The sequence below is a fragment of the Dasypus novemcinctus genome, chromosome 7, assembly GCF_030445035.2.
Source record: "Dasypus novemcinctus isolate mDasNov1 chromosome 7, mDasNov1.1.hap2, whole genome shotgun sequence".
Lineage (NCBI taxonomy): Eukaryota > Metazoa > Chordata > Mammalia > Cingulata > Dasypodidae > Dasypus > Dasypus novemcinctus.
This window is the reverse complement of record NC_080679.1, coordinates 11,037,183-11,051,107: the sequence shown is the minus strand read 5'-3', so window position 1 is coordinate 11,051,107 and position 13,925 is coordinate 11,037,183. Positions and strand designations below refer to the sequence as shown.

The 13,925-nt window shown below is 39.0% G+C and overlaps 1 protein-coding gene across 13 annotated transcripts in view; it reads left to right on the top strand.

The window, feature by feature from the left end:
• GIGYF2 (GRB10 interacting GYF protein 2) overlaps positions 1–13,925 on the top strand; it is a 145,669-nt gene that overhangs the window by 202 nt on the left and 131,542 nt on the right. For 8 of the 13 annotated variants that reach the window (XM_058299883.1, XM_058299886.1, XM_058299879.2 and 5 more), the window contains exon 2: positions 4,416–4,481. The gene's annotated coding sequence lies outside the window, so the exon portion shown is untranslated. Of the gene's footprint in view, positions 1–2,935; positions 3,006–4,415; positions 4,482–13,925 lie in introns of all 13 variants that reach the window. The other 5 variants (XM_071216049.1, XM_071216047.1, XM_058299884.1 and 2 more) reach the window with 1 other exon arrangement.

Genomic DNA, 13,925 nt, shown 5'->3' with positions numbered 1-13,925 from the left:
CCAACCCGGGCCCAGCCGCATGGACACCCACAGGCCGCCCTGGCAGCAGCCGCGGCCGGCTTGGGGCGTCAGGCGAGGGGACAGGTCAGGTGCGGGGCAGGAGGGAGCGTCCTCTTTGGCAGGGAGCGTGTGGGGCCCGGGCGCGTCTCTCCCGCGGGAAGCCCCCTCTTCCGGGGTCCCTATGGCATTGCGGGGGGAGCCGAGCAAGGGAAGGCGGTGGTAGGGTGGGCATGTCAGGCCGGCTTGGTCGGGGAAGAGGGCTCCTCTTCCGCTACCTGCTCCTCGGGGACCCAGCCTCGGGGTGTCCCGGGTAACAGCTGCTGCTGCCAGACAGCTGCTCCTGCTGGCCCTCCTCCCCACACCTGGCGTCTGGAAGGTGCGCCCTTGCCTTCCTCACGGAGCATCTGGATTGGGGAGAGTCCTTCCGTGGCGAGAGGACTAGGTCTGGACCAGGCCTGAGGCAAGGTGGAGCCAGGAGCAGAACCTGCAACTGAGGTTGAGAAAGTAGAGCCTGTGGCAGCTTTGGGACCCGAACATATCAGGTTGAAAAATGGGCAGTAGCCTTAAGTGTCAGCAGTTTACCACGAAGCACTCAGAGTACTTCACTTTGTGACAGAAACATTAATCAGGCGGCCAAGGTAAGGGTGTGAAAGAGGCAGGTTGTGTGACCGTGTTTGGGAATCAATAACATTGCTTTGCATTTATCTAGTGCTGTTTCTCCCCCATTTTTCTGAAAGTCAAAGCACTAAAACACACCTTATCACTCTGTAAGAAAGGTAAGTATTCCAATTTAACTTGCAAGAAATTGGTAGTTGTGATCACCTCCCTCACTCAGTGCTTTGTTTATTGGTTTGTAGGCAGTCTTGATTTCCCAGTGTTGTGTTCAGGGAAACATTCTTTCCTTGTGTAGTATTTGCTTTTAAGAATCTAATGACTTCTGAGATTAAAAATTTTGTTGTCCATTCCGTATGTTAACTTTCTTCCTTTTAATATTTTGGTTTGGTCTACGGGGTTTGTGCAGTTTGGTTAGAGCACAATTGCTTCCTCTTATTCATTGGTGTTTTTATGTGTTTTGTAGTTAGTGTAGCTGCTTTCAGAGTTGACAAGCTGGAATATGTACTTTTCTGTTACATCAGGTGTTGACATCAGCAGATGACACTAAGAAAATGTAAAGTGGCACATATTTGGAAAAATATCACAGGATCCTTCCTTTGACATTTAATACTTAGGAATACACTGGCGATGGTGGTGATTCTCTAGAAAGGAAATGGCTTTTCGCCTTTTTGATTCAAGACAAGCTTTTGTTTAAAAAAAATGTTGGGGAGGGGAAAGAGATCATGTTCTCTCATTCATTCACTGGACAAATAACACCTTTGGCACTGTTGAGTGCTGGAAGCAAAACAGACCCAAAATTCCTGCTCTGACAAAGCTTATTTCCAGACAGATAAATTAGTATAGTGGTAAATGATGTAGAACAAAATGAGACCAGGAGATAGGATAATTTTGAGTAGAGTAGCCAGGGAAGGCCTCATGGAGAAGCTTAACATTTGAAGAAAGACTTGATACAAGTAAAGGAGCTATTCATATAGCTCCCAGAGCTGAAGAGTGCTCCAGGCAGGAGAATGGCAAGGGCAAAAGACCCTGAGGCAAAAACCGAGGTTGGACCTGATTTGGTATGGGCCAGGGAAAACGATGGAGGCCAGCGTGGCCAGAGAGTCCAGGGAGGAGGAGGTGAGTAGGAAATAACGTGTTTGCAGCTCATTGGTACAAAGATGAGAGTCGGTCCTCAGTGTTGTGAAATATCAGAATCTTCAGATTTGGGTCAGAATACCCCCACCCCTCCATCCCTCACCATCCCCAGTTGGGAAAAATTCAGGATGCTCATAAAATTCAGTTAGCATACTTAAGGAAATTGTAATGAATTATTTTTCTCAGCAGTAAAAGTTTTAAATGAAATTGATGTTAAACTATCATTAAAGATTTTTTAAAAGAAGTTACTTTCTAAGAAGGAGATCTTTTGAAATCTCTAGAATACTTGAAAAATGTAAGGAACCGAAGAATTTCCTTTGTAGTTTAGACACAGATAATTAAGGAATATAACCAAGAAGTAAGGTGAAAATATTGTATTAACTCATTTACCCATAGTTGGTGAAGAATTTCTCTTAATTCTTTAGGTATTGTCCAGCCTAGTTTTAAATGCCTCGGGGACTCTTCCACTGATTTATTTGTATATCCTTCCTAGCATCTTACTTACATAGACCTTTCCATGTTGAGTTTTTACCTTTCCATTTTTACTGAAAAGACTATTTCTCCCATTAATTTGATACTAAATAGATTTTTAAAAAATCAGCTTTCCTTTTCAACTTACCTCCCTATTACTCCTGTGCTTTCATAAATGTCCTTTCATTTTAGTTCCTCTGAAGAATTTAATATTTTGGCTTTGAAATGCTTTTGTGACTAGATGGAAAATAATTTGTTGTATGCCTTCCTCAAAATCAGGAGAAAATTGGAATTACAAGTTCAGGATGCAAATAACATTGGTTGGTTGGTTGGCTAAAAGGGAAGATAGTGATGGTGATGAGGTAGTGCTTAACTAAGCGCCATTCTCCCTCTGGTTCCTTTGTTGCATTTTTGAAATTACATGTCCAAATTTTAATGTCTTTTAATATCATATTACCTCATTTGCTCGCATGACCCTGTATTGTTATGCTCCATGTGTCTCTCCTCTTTTTGTTGCCCTTCACACTGGAAGATGGCATTATTGCTAGTGATTGCTACCTGGGAGAACCAATTTGGTTGAAAACATTAGCATTGTCTCTCCCTCTAAAGGATCTTTGATTTGTGGCATTTTCAAAGACTGACTTTATTTGCAATTCCCCATCAGCCCCTGCTAATGAAATTTTCAGTACTTTCTGTTTTATTCTATTTCTTGTAGATTAGAGTGGGACCAGTCTTATTAGGTTGAATCTACAGCCTATGTTGGTGTTAATCCAGGTATCTTAGAGGCAAGTTATATGTCCATTTTCCTTCATCAGTTTGAATTGCCTTAATATTGTTTGATCATTGTTGTAAATCTTTGAACCCAAGCTTGTCCCTCTCCTCCCCCTAGGGTTGTATGGTATATAAAGTCCTAGGGTATCCATTCTTTTTTTTTTTTTTTTTCGTTCATTCATTTATTTTTAATGCCCTGAAGAATTACCTGTCTTGAAAAAAAGATTTTAATTTGAAGGGCAAGCTTATTTATAGTTAGAATCCTAATATATCTTGACTGGATTAGTGGTTTTCATTTTGTCATGCTGTCAGAAGAGAGATAAACTATATTAATTATATAAGAATGCAAAATGATAGCTTTGTTGAATTGCCCGTAATTTTGTGTGAGGTGGCGGGAGAAGAGGAGAGATTTGAAAAACAAGAATATTTCCATAAGTGACCAGACTGTATTTTATAAAAATATTTTCATACTACTACATACTTCCCCATTTCAAGTCATTAAATAAGGGACACAGTTTTATATTTTCTTGTTAATGACAGGGTTTCATTGAACTTGAACTTAAATTATATTATAACAGGAAGTACCCTCGTCCTTGCTCTTGAGGGAGGTGCAGAGAAGAGTTTATTATCTGCTTCTCCCCCCCCCCTTCCCTTCTCCTTCTGCCCTTAAAAGTAAGAAAAGAAAAAAAGAGTGCAGGGGGCATAGTGGATGACCTTTTGGACATTATAACAGGGCTGTATTTTTGCACAATTAAAGAAGGAAATGGCTTTCTTAACTTGCTTTCTTGATGTCAGTAAAATTGTCAACTTTTTAATTATGTTTTTAGACTAGTAGCAGCATTGAAAGCATCATCTGATTTTAGCTGAGAAACAACTTGAAGCTATTGTGCTTCAGTCCCCTTCTTGTCACTTGAAGTATCACAGTTTTGTGGATTTTTAAGATACTGCCACAGCACAACATTAAAAACAGGTTGTGGTTTTGTACCTGAAAGCATACATGGAATGTTACTGCTGGGGACTCAGTGATTATTTTTGGAGGATTTGTAGTGCTGTGATGCTGGCTGTCATTTTTCTATCAGATATGTTTAAAAAGTTAATACTAAATCCCTGTAGCATGGTTTTGAATGAAAACCTCAAATAATCACTTCCCTGAAACTATAGTGGTGTACATTTGTCACATACATCAGAATCACCTAAGACCCTTGTTAAAAATACATATTTCTCAGCTCTGCCCTAGAGCTACTGAGAGAGACTCTAGGTGTGTGGACAGGGAATCTGTAATTTTTAAGCACATCAGGTGATTCTAATATTTTAGGTAGGTTTGGGAGCCATTTCCTGTAAAAGGTCCATGATGAAAAATTGTGTTTTTAAGGCTTATTAAGAGATTGATGGGTGGTTTACATTATTTATTTTATTATTTACAGTGTTAAAAGGACCCGAACAAAGTCTGCTCACACCTCCTGCTGTGAACCAGCAGAACTTTTGAACAGGTGAGTGTTGAAGGGAAGCCCAAAACTGAGGGCTTATGCAAATAGGTGACTTAGCTTTTAGGTTTCAGTTATTTTTGCTTTTTATTTCTCTTGAGATATGAACAGTGAATAGAAACGTCTTTTCTGGTGCCACACGGATTCTTTATGAAACATAAGAATAGTTACATCCTTTCTGCATTGATCCTGCTGTGAATTTCTGTCTTACACTGCAGTAATGATTTTTTGGTGGCAAGAAACAGGAACACACTCAGGCCAAGCTTAAGGCAAAAGGATTGCTTGGGGTAGTAGATAGGTGTCGCAGTAGCTTAAAGAACCCAAGAGCGTTGGCTTCAGGAAGGACAGGAACCAGAAAGTGGGAAGCATTCTGGGTAGTCCACATAGCCCCTTTCTCTCACCTGGCTAAACAGCAGCCTCTCTTTTTTTCTTTGTGTTGTTGTTCTTTTTTTTTTTTAAATATGGATATCCAGTTCTCCTAGTACTGTTGGTTGCCTTGTCAAAAATCATTTGATTGTAGATGTGAGAGTCTGTTTCTGAGTTCTTGATTTGGTTGCATTGGTCAGTCTGTTTTTGTATCAGTGCCATGCTGTTTTTACCACTGTAGCTAAGTAATTTTTTTTTAAAGGTTAATTTTGTCTATTTATTTATTCCCCCTCACCCCTTATTGTTTGTGCTCTCTGTCTGCTTGTCTTCTTTTTAGGAGGCCTTGGGAACTGAATCTGGGTCCTCCCATGTGGGAGAAAGGCGCTCAGTCGCTTGAGCCACCTCAGCTCCCTGGTTTGTTGTGTCTCTCATTGTCTTACCTCTTTGTGTCTCTTTGTTGTGTCAGCTTGCTGCACCTGCCCTTCATGCCAGTTTTTAAAGATTTATTTTTAAATTTATTTCTCTCCCCCTCCCCCACCCCCAGTTGTCTGCTCTCTGTGTCCATTCGCTGTGTGTTCTTCTGTGTCATCTTGCTGCATCAGCTCTCCATGTGTGTGGTGCCACCCTGGGCAGGCTGCACTTTTTTATGCTGGGCGGCTCTCCTTACGGGGTACACTCCTTACGTGTGGGGTTCCCCTGTGTGGGGGACACCCCTGCGTGGCATGGCACTCCTTGCACGCAACAGCACTGCGCTGGGCCAGCTCATCACACGGGTCAGGAGGCCCTGTGTTTGAACCTTAGACCTCCCATGTGGTAGGCGGATACTCCATCCGTTGAGCCAAACCCACTTCCCAAAAGCAATTTTATTGAGATATATTCATATACCATACAGTCCATCTAATGTGGATGTTTAGTGATTTTAGTATAAGCACAGAGTTGTGCATTCATCACCACAATTAATATTAGAGCATTTTCATTACTTCAAAAAGAAAAATCCTCTACCCCTTAGCAGTTACCTCTTAATTCCTCTATCCTTTTTGGAAGGGGAAATTGGATTGGTTGAACTTAGTCCAGTTCTCCATCATTGGTCCAGTGTTATGGTCATGGGTTTGGGGTCTAGAGGTGTAAATATTGTTAGCCGAAAGGTATCTCTCTTAAGGGTGGGGGCAGGTCTCAGAGATAGTGGAGTGGTGGCTATACTAGGTATAATCCCATATACGCTTCTGAACATTTTTTTCTTTTCCTGTTCTAGAAAAATTTCCTGTATATGGCTCTGAAGTTCAATTTATGTGTCTTGAAGAGATAACATATGTATGTCTTTTGATGGATGAAGCCCAGTAAATCTCACCAAACATTTTTGGTGGAACTTCCTAGTGCAGTGTTGTTTTTTTGTTTGTTTGTTTATTAACTTTATTTTGTACATGGTGCAGCGTTTTAACAGAAGTTCTTGATTTTGGGAGTTAGGAGGAGTGTTGATATAGAGGTTTAATAAATGAACATAAGCAAGGAAAGGCTTTGTGGAAAAACCCATTGATTATTATTTTTTCATAGATTATTTTTATAAATTTGATTTTTTTGCCATATTAAACAACACTTGAGTCTTAAGCTATAAAGAATTTGAAGAGTGAGACTTTATGTAGAAGGTTAACATTATTAGTGTAAGTAGTAGCAGTGATCTTCACTGTTGGGAAAGGATTAGTGAGACAGTGTAAATTTTGGTCATGACATTTTTTTTTTTTTATATTCTAGAGTTATTCAGGTGATACTGATATGAATGTGTGTTTTTTGAATGGAGCATTTGAGAGTCCTATGTATGTACTTATATATTTATGCAGCTTGTATGTATGTGGTGACATCTAATCTGAATCGCTTAAGTATAATTATGTTCTTAAATTTTGTTATTAGTGTAGTTCTAGATTTTAAAGCCTAGGAATTACTAATAAAATGATCTATGGTAGAATGATATATCTAATGACAAGCTACAGATGTGACTTATGATACTTTTTCTCAGCCAAGGTTTCTTTAGCAAATTGCAGCAGAATTCGTTCTTAAGGTAGAAGAATTCTTTCTCATATTGTACTTTCTCTTAAATCTGATGTTGAGGTAAGAGATATTCAGGGCTTTGTGAGGTTTAAAAAGATTTCCACATAATCTTTGTAAAACATCCAAGACTCTGGGGATCTTTCTCTGGAAAATATTGGATTGTGGTGAGATTATCAGATGACATGGCTCTATTCATGGCATTGTAGTTTTCGTAGAATAGTTCACTGATTGCTAATTTTATTCTTATTTCACCAAAAGTTAATATTTACATGTTCAGAAGCAGTGGGGAGAATGGTAGTAACAGCAGTAGCTTTTCTTCTTATAGTGATATTGTGGCCAGTATGTTCTCTTATTTTTGTTTTGTTTTGTTTGCTTTTATTTATTTTTTTAATGTTACATTAAAAAAATGAGGTCCCCAAAAACCCCCCACCCCCCTCACCCCACTCCTCCTCCCATAACAACAACCTCCTCCATCATCATGAGACATTCATTGCACTTGGTGAATACATCTCTGTGCACTGCTGCACCTCATGGTCAGTGGTCCACACCATAGCCCACACTCTCCCACAGTCCACCCAGTGGGCCATGGGAGGACACACAATGTCCGGTAACTGTCCCTGCAGCACCACCCAGGACAACTCCAACCCTCGAAAATGCCCCCACATCACATCTCTTTCTCCCACTCCCTACCCCCAGCAGCCACCATGGCCACTTTCTCCACACCAATGCCACATTTTCTTCGATTACTAATCACAATAGTTCATGAATAGAATATCAGTAAGTCCACTCTTATCCATACTCTATTCCTCCATCCTGTGGACCTTGGAATGGTTGTGTCCACTCCACATCTATATCAAGAAGGGGCTTAGATTCCACATGGATGCTGGATGCGATTCTCCTGCTTTCAGTTGTAGGCACTCTTGGCTCCCTGGTGTGGAGGTTGACCTTATTCACCTCCATGTTAGCTGAGTGGGGTAAGTCCAATAACCAGAATGTAGGAGTTGCAAGTCTGTTGAGGCTCAGGACCTGGCTATCACATGGTCAGTCCAGAGATTCAGGTCCCCTGGTTATATACTAAACCCCAGCACCAACTACAGATCTGGTAAAAGTAACAGGAGAGGCTTGTGGACAAAGATCACATCTGAGTCCAGCTCCATCACACAGAAACACAAACTCCAAAGTAGGGCCAACTGACATGGCACTGAACTCCATCTGCCATGACCCTAGAACCTGTGGGTCTCTGTAGCCCTCAGAAGAACCAGTACCTGGAGTTGTATCTACTTAATCATGTCCTGGGCCTAGAGGAAGTCTGGAGAACTCTGGGCTCCTCTCGATCCTTTAGTTGCAGAGACTGCTGAGGAATTGGCAGAGGTAGTGCTTGAGTATCATGATGCAGGCCTTGAAGGGATGACCAGCTGCGTCTAGGGGCTCTTATATGATGAATCATTTGGGAATTGAAGTGGTGCTGCCCAAACCATGGCCAGATGTCCTCTGTTTAACGTTGTCAGGCACTTCTGAGAGATCGGTGGGTCAGAGAGCCTTAATTCGTGTTCTGCAATCTGGCACTGTTCTCTTGTCCTTTTATATTATTCCCACTGTTGTTAATGTAAGTTTCCGATAATGTGTTATGAGAGCATATGCTGAGTGACACAAAGGGATGGAAGTTAGGGGCCAATGGAACAAAGTGGGAGATAGGGAAAAGGAGAAACATGACTTCCCACAAAATGAATTCCTCTGAAAATTGCAAGGAAATGGAAAGAAGAAGTATCTAAGCAGTATGGAGCCTGTGTCAATATATAGTGAAAATTTTGTAGGCTTTTTAGCAGAGAGACGTGGGTTTGAATTTTCTGTAACTTTAGATAAATTAACCTCTTGGAGCCTTACTCTCCTTACCTGTAAAATATGTCCTATAGTCATTGTGGGTATTAAAAATGTAAAATATTTCATGTAATGTCTCGCCCATAGTAAGTAGACCCTCAGTGAATGGTAGCCTTTTTGATTTTTACTAACTAAATAGGTGTTTTTTGTTTTTGAACTTTATTTTGTACATTTGATAATTGAAAATATGAACAATTAAAAATAAAAAGAAAACACAGTTGAATAAAAACACCCATTTTTCAATTAAATGTACTGGATACATACAAATTTTTTTTTTGAATCATACAATATGTTATACAATATATTTGATACATAGTGATGCAATCATACCATAAATAGGTTTTTGTTTTTTTTTTAAGATTTATTTCTACCCCCCACCTGCTCTCTGTGTCCAATCACTGTGTGTTCTTCTGTGTCAGCTTGCATTCTTGTCAGGTGGCACTGGGAATCTGTCTCTTCTTGTTGGGTCATCTTGCTGCGTCAGCTCTCCGTATGTGCGGCGCCAATCCTGGGAAGGCTGCACTTTTTTTGCGTGGGGTGGCTCTCCTTTCGGGGTGCACTCCTTGGATGTGGGGCACCCCTATGCGGGGGGCACCCCTCCATGGCATAGTACTCTTTGCACATGGCAGCACTGCATGTGGGCCACCTCACCCCATGGGCCAGGAGGCTGTGGATACTGAACTCTGGATCTCTTATATGGTAGGCAGACACTCTTACCAGTTGAGCCACATCCACTTCCCATAAATAGAGGCATAGTGGTGAGAAAGACACACGTGGTCCTGTTTTCCTGGAGCTTACACTCTAGTGGGAAAGGCAATCACAAAATCATATAAGTCAATTTCAAAATATTAAAAGTCTCTGTCCTTGGAAAAGATACATTTGTAAAAAAAAAGATACATTTTATGAATAAGTGTCACATTTTGGGTGTTTTTGATGTCAGTGATATAAGCCTTTTGGTCTGTTTTCTATAGTATATTTGTTTCCACATATTTATTTATTTTGTCATTTCTATTTTTCTGAGATATTCACAACTTTTTGATCTTAAGGACCTCTTTACTCTCTTAAAAATTATTGGGGGGACCCTAAAAAGATTTTGATGTTTTAATTATGTCTCTCTTTACCATATTAGAAATTAAAATTCAGTAAAAATGTATTTAAAGTAACAGCAATAAACTCACTGCATAGTAATGTAAGTATATTTTTAAATGAGAAATCCTATTTCCTAAAACATTTATAAAAAAGTTTAGTGAGAAGAATGGCATTGCTTTACATTTTTGCAAATTGCTTTCATGTTGGCATAATAGAAGACAGTTGGATTCTCATATCTACTTCTTCATTTAATCTATTGTGGTTTATTGCTTTGGTTGAAATATGTGAAGGAAATTCATTCTTCACAAAGATACATAGTTGGAAAAGGAGGACTATTGAGATAGCTTTTTCAGATAATTGCAGGTGTTCTTTGATATTATACCAGAATTCAACAAGTAGTTTTTTAAAAAGTTAGTTGCAATATGAAACTGAACTACATCAGTGAACTTTTTGAACTGTTACATTAACACCTACATTAAAACCCATTGTTCTGTCTTGCACAGTGAATGGATCTTTTACATTATATGGTACCAAACAAAAAAATTCCTTTTGTTACTAACAATACCCATGGCTTTTTTTTTAGGAGGCACCGGGAATTGAACCCGGGACCTCATACATGGAAAGTGGGCACTCAGCCACTGAGCTACACCTGCTTTTGGAAGACAGTTAAGCTCATGGTGGAATAGAAGTTTTCCAAAATTCTAATTTCTGCTTGAAAGCTCAAATTTTATAATTGGTAATAAATACTGTCAATTCTTTTCCTTGAAACAAGACTGTCTCACGTTGTTTGTGTTCAAGAAAATGTCTGCTGAATACCAAAGTCTTGATAACTGTGTTTGTGTGTCAGCTGTTCTTCCAAGTCAAATTATGTTCCATGAAAAAAGCAGCTAGTTGAGCTTGCAACTCAAAACAATTACGTAAATGCCTTTTTTTCTAGGCAGTCATTACTGTTAAGTATACAGCAGAAGTGCTTTATTGTATTTCCCATTTTATCAAACAGAATATTAAAAAGATGTTTATATAGGATCAAGATTTTAAAATTAATAAGTTTCTACTGCTTCAGCAGGGACATTCTTTTTTTCTTTTAGTTTTTATTGTGGTAACGTGTATACAATATAAAATCCCCCATTTTAACTACACTGTTCAGTGGTATTCATTGTATTATGCTAGCATCACACCATCCATTACCAAAACCTTTTCATTTCCTCTACTAGAACTCTGTACCCAGTAAGCATTACCTTTTTTCCTTGCCCCTTGTGACTTGCAGTCTACCTTCTGTCCCTATGAATTTGCATATTCTAAATATTTCATAGGAGAAATCATCAAGGACATTCTTTAGTAAGTAAAGCTACCTCTTTTTTTCCTTCTTTCTCTTTTGTGAGTACATGGCACATAGCAGTGAAGAATACAATGACTACTAGTACAGTTTGCTGCCACTGCCTTGAATGATGCTAAGGTACCACCAGTTTTACCATCATTGCTTTGCATGATCAGTGCAAGAGCCAACAAAATAAAAAATGTAAATAATATCCTAATATCATAAAAATAATTTTGACATCATGGATCCCCTGAAGGAGTTTCAAGAGTCAGTGGGCCATGCTTTGAGAACTGTTGCTCTGACAACTAGAACAGTTTTCAGTGTTTACATTTATATATGTTATGTTGCTTTTAAAAAAAGCATTCATTAGTTTATTTTTAAGTAATTGTTTGAAATTGGAACAACATTGAAGTTTTGTAGATATTAGTGAGGGTTTTAGTACTGGGCAGATATGGATTTGTTCATGAGTTTTTTGATTTTTTTTTTAAAGATTTATTTTATTTATCCCCACCACCACCCCACTTGTGCTCTCTTTCTGCTCTCTGTGTCCATTTGCTGCGCATTTTTCTGTGTCTGCTTATCTTCTCTTTAGGAGGCACCAGGAACTGATCCCAGGACCTTCTGATGTAGGAGAGAGGCACTCAGTCACTTGAGCCATCTCAGCTCCCTAGTTTGTTGTGTTTCTCATTCTTTCCTCTGTGTCTCTTTTTTGTTGTGTCATCTTGTTGCATCAGCTCTCCATGTGAGCCAGCTCGCCTTTACCAGGAGGCCTTGGGAATCGAACCCTGGACCTCCTGTATGGTAGACAGGAACCCAGTTGCTTGAGCCACATCCACTTCCCGCTTGTATTAGTCAGCCAAAGGAGTGCTGATGCAAAATACCAGAAATCAGTTGTTTTTTATAAAGGGTATTTATTTGGGGTAGGAGCTTATAGATACCAGGCCATAAAGCCTAAGTTATTTCCCTTACCAAAGTTTGTTTCCACGTGTTGGAGCAAGATGACTTCTGACATCTGCGAGGGTTCAGGCTTCCTGGGTTCCTCCCTTTTAGGGTCTTGCTTCTCTCTGGGCTCAGGGTTCCTCTCTTCCTGGGACTTTCTTCTCTTTCCTCTGTGTGCTTACTTGTCAGGGCTCCAGCTTAAGACTTCAGCATCAAACTCCAACATCAAAAAACCTCCAACACTGTCTTTTCCCATGCATTTTATCTATGAGTCGCCACCCACCAAGGGGCAGGGACTCAACGCCCTATTGACACAAGTGTTTTACTTAAGTAATCAGGTAAACTTCTGAATCCAATAAAATCTCATAGGCCCAGAGGAAAAGACCAGTTTACAAATATAATCCAGTATTTTTGGAATTTATCAATAATATCAAACTGTTAAACTTCTCATAAATTTTGATCAATTATAATTCCCATAAAATCTTTTAGACCTGCACTGTCCAGTTGCACTGTCTGAGATAAAGGAAATATTCTGTAAATCTCTATTGTCCAATACTGTAGCCACTAGCCACATGGGACTATTGAACACTTGAAATGTGGCTGGAGTGACTGAGGAACTGATTTTTTTTAGTGTTAAAAAAAACCTTTACTTTTAAACTACAATTCAAATCCACTTATTTATTTTATAATAGACAATTTTTAGAAGTTTTAGATTTACAGAAAAATTGAGAAGATTATAGAATTCCCATATATACCACACCCAATTTCCTCTATTATTAGCATTAAATAATTATTAATTTTATAATTAGCATTAATAATTATTACATTAATGAGGTCCATTTGTTACAATTAAAGAACCAATAATAATTGTTATTTTTAAAAGCCATAGTTTATTTAGATTTCCTTGGTTTCGCCTAGCATCTTTTTCTCTTCCAGGATGCCTTTCAGAATACATTATATTCGGTCATCATACATCCTTAGCGGCACAGCTCTTAGATCTTGGCTGTGATAGTTTTTCAGATTTTCCTTGTTTTTTGATAACCTTGACAGTTTTGAGAAGTGCTGGCCAGGGGTTTTATAGAATGCTCCTATGTTGGAATTTATCTGATGTTTTTCTCATGATTAGGCTGGGGTTATGGGTTTGCCACCTGTCTGGTGGCAGGGACTAGACTGTGGAGGGTTTAAGTGTCCTTACTGTGTCGTGTCAGGGGTATATACTGTTAATATGACTTAATCACTGTTGATGTTGGCCTTGCTACCTGGCTGAAGTGGTTATGTCAGGTTTCTTCACTGGAAATTACTTTGTTTTTCCCTCTTGAGAAACTGAATTTTAAATGTTAGTTCATTTTAATTTTATATAGCTACATGTGACTAATGGTTAATGCATTGGACAGCACAGTTCTATACAGTGTTCCTCAGTTTTAACTTTTATCCAAAACTTGATTTAACATCATTTTGATAGATTTTAAGAAGGGCAATTTATTGAAAAAGGGATTTAAAATGTTAGCCTCGGAATACATTGCTTTTTAGGGGGAGCAGACAGTCTACTTACTACTTTTAGGAAGCTTAGTCTTTTTTTCTCATCAACTCTTTTGTTTTTTTAAATCTCACCAACTTTTTTTGAGATACAGTTTACATACAACAAAATGCCTTCACTTTAGGTATACTCAAAAAACAAAAAAATACACTCATACTAAATACGCACTTTGATGAGTTTTGACAAATGTATACACTTGTCTATGATATTACCACAATCAAAGTATATAACATTTTCATCACACCGGAAGATTTCCTCCAAACTTTTTGCAAGCATTTCT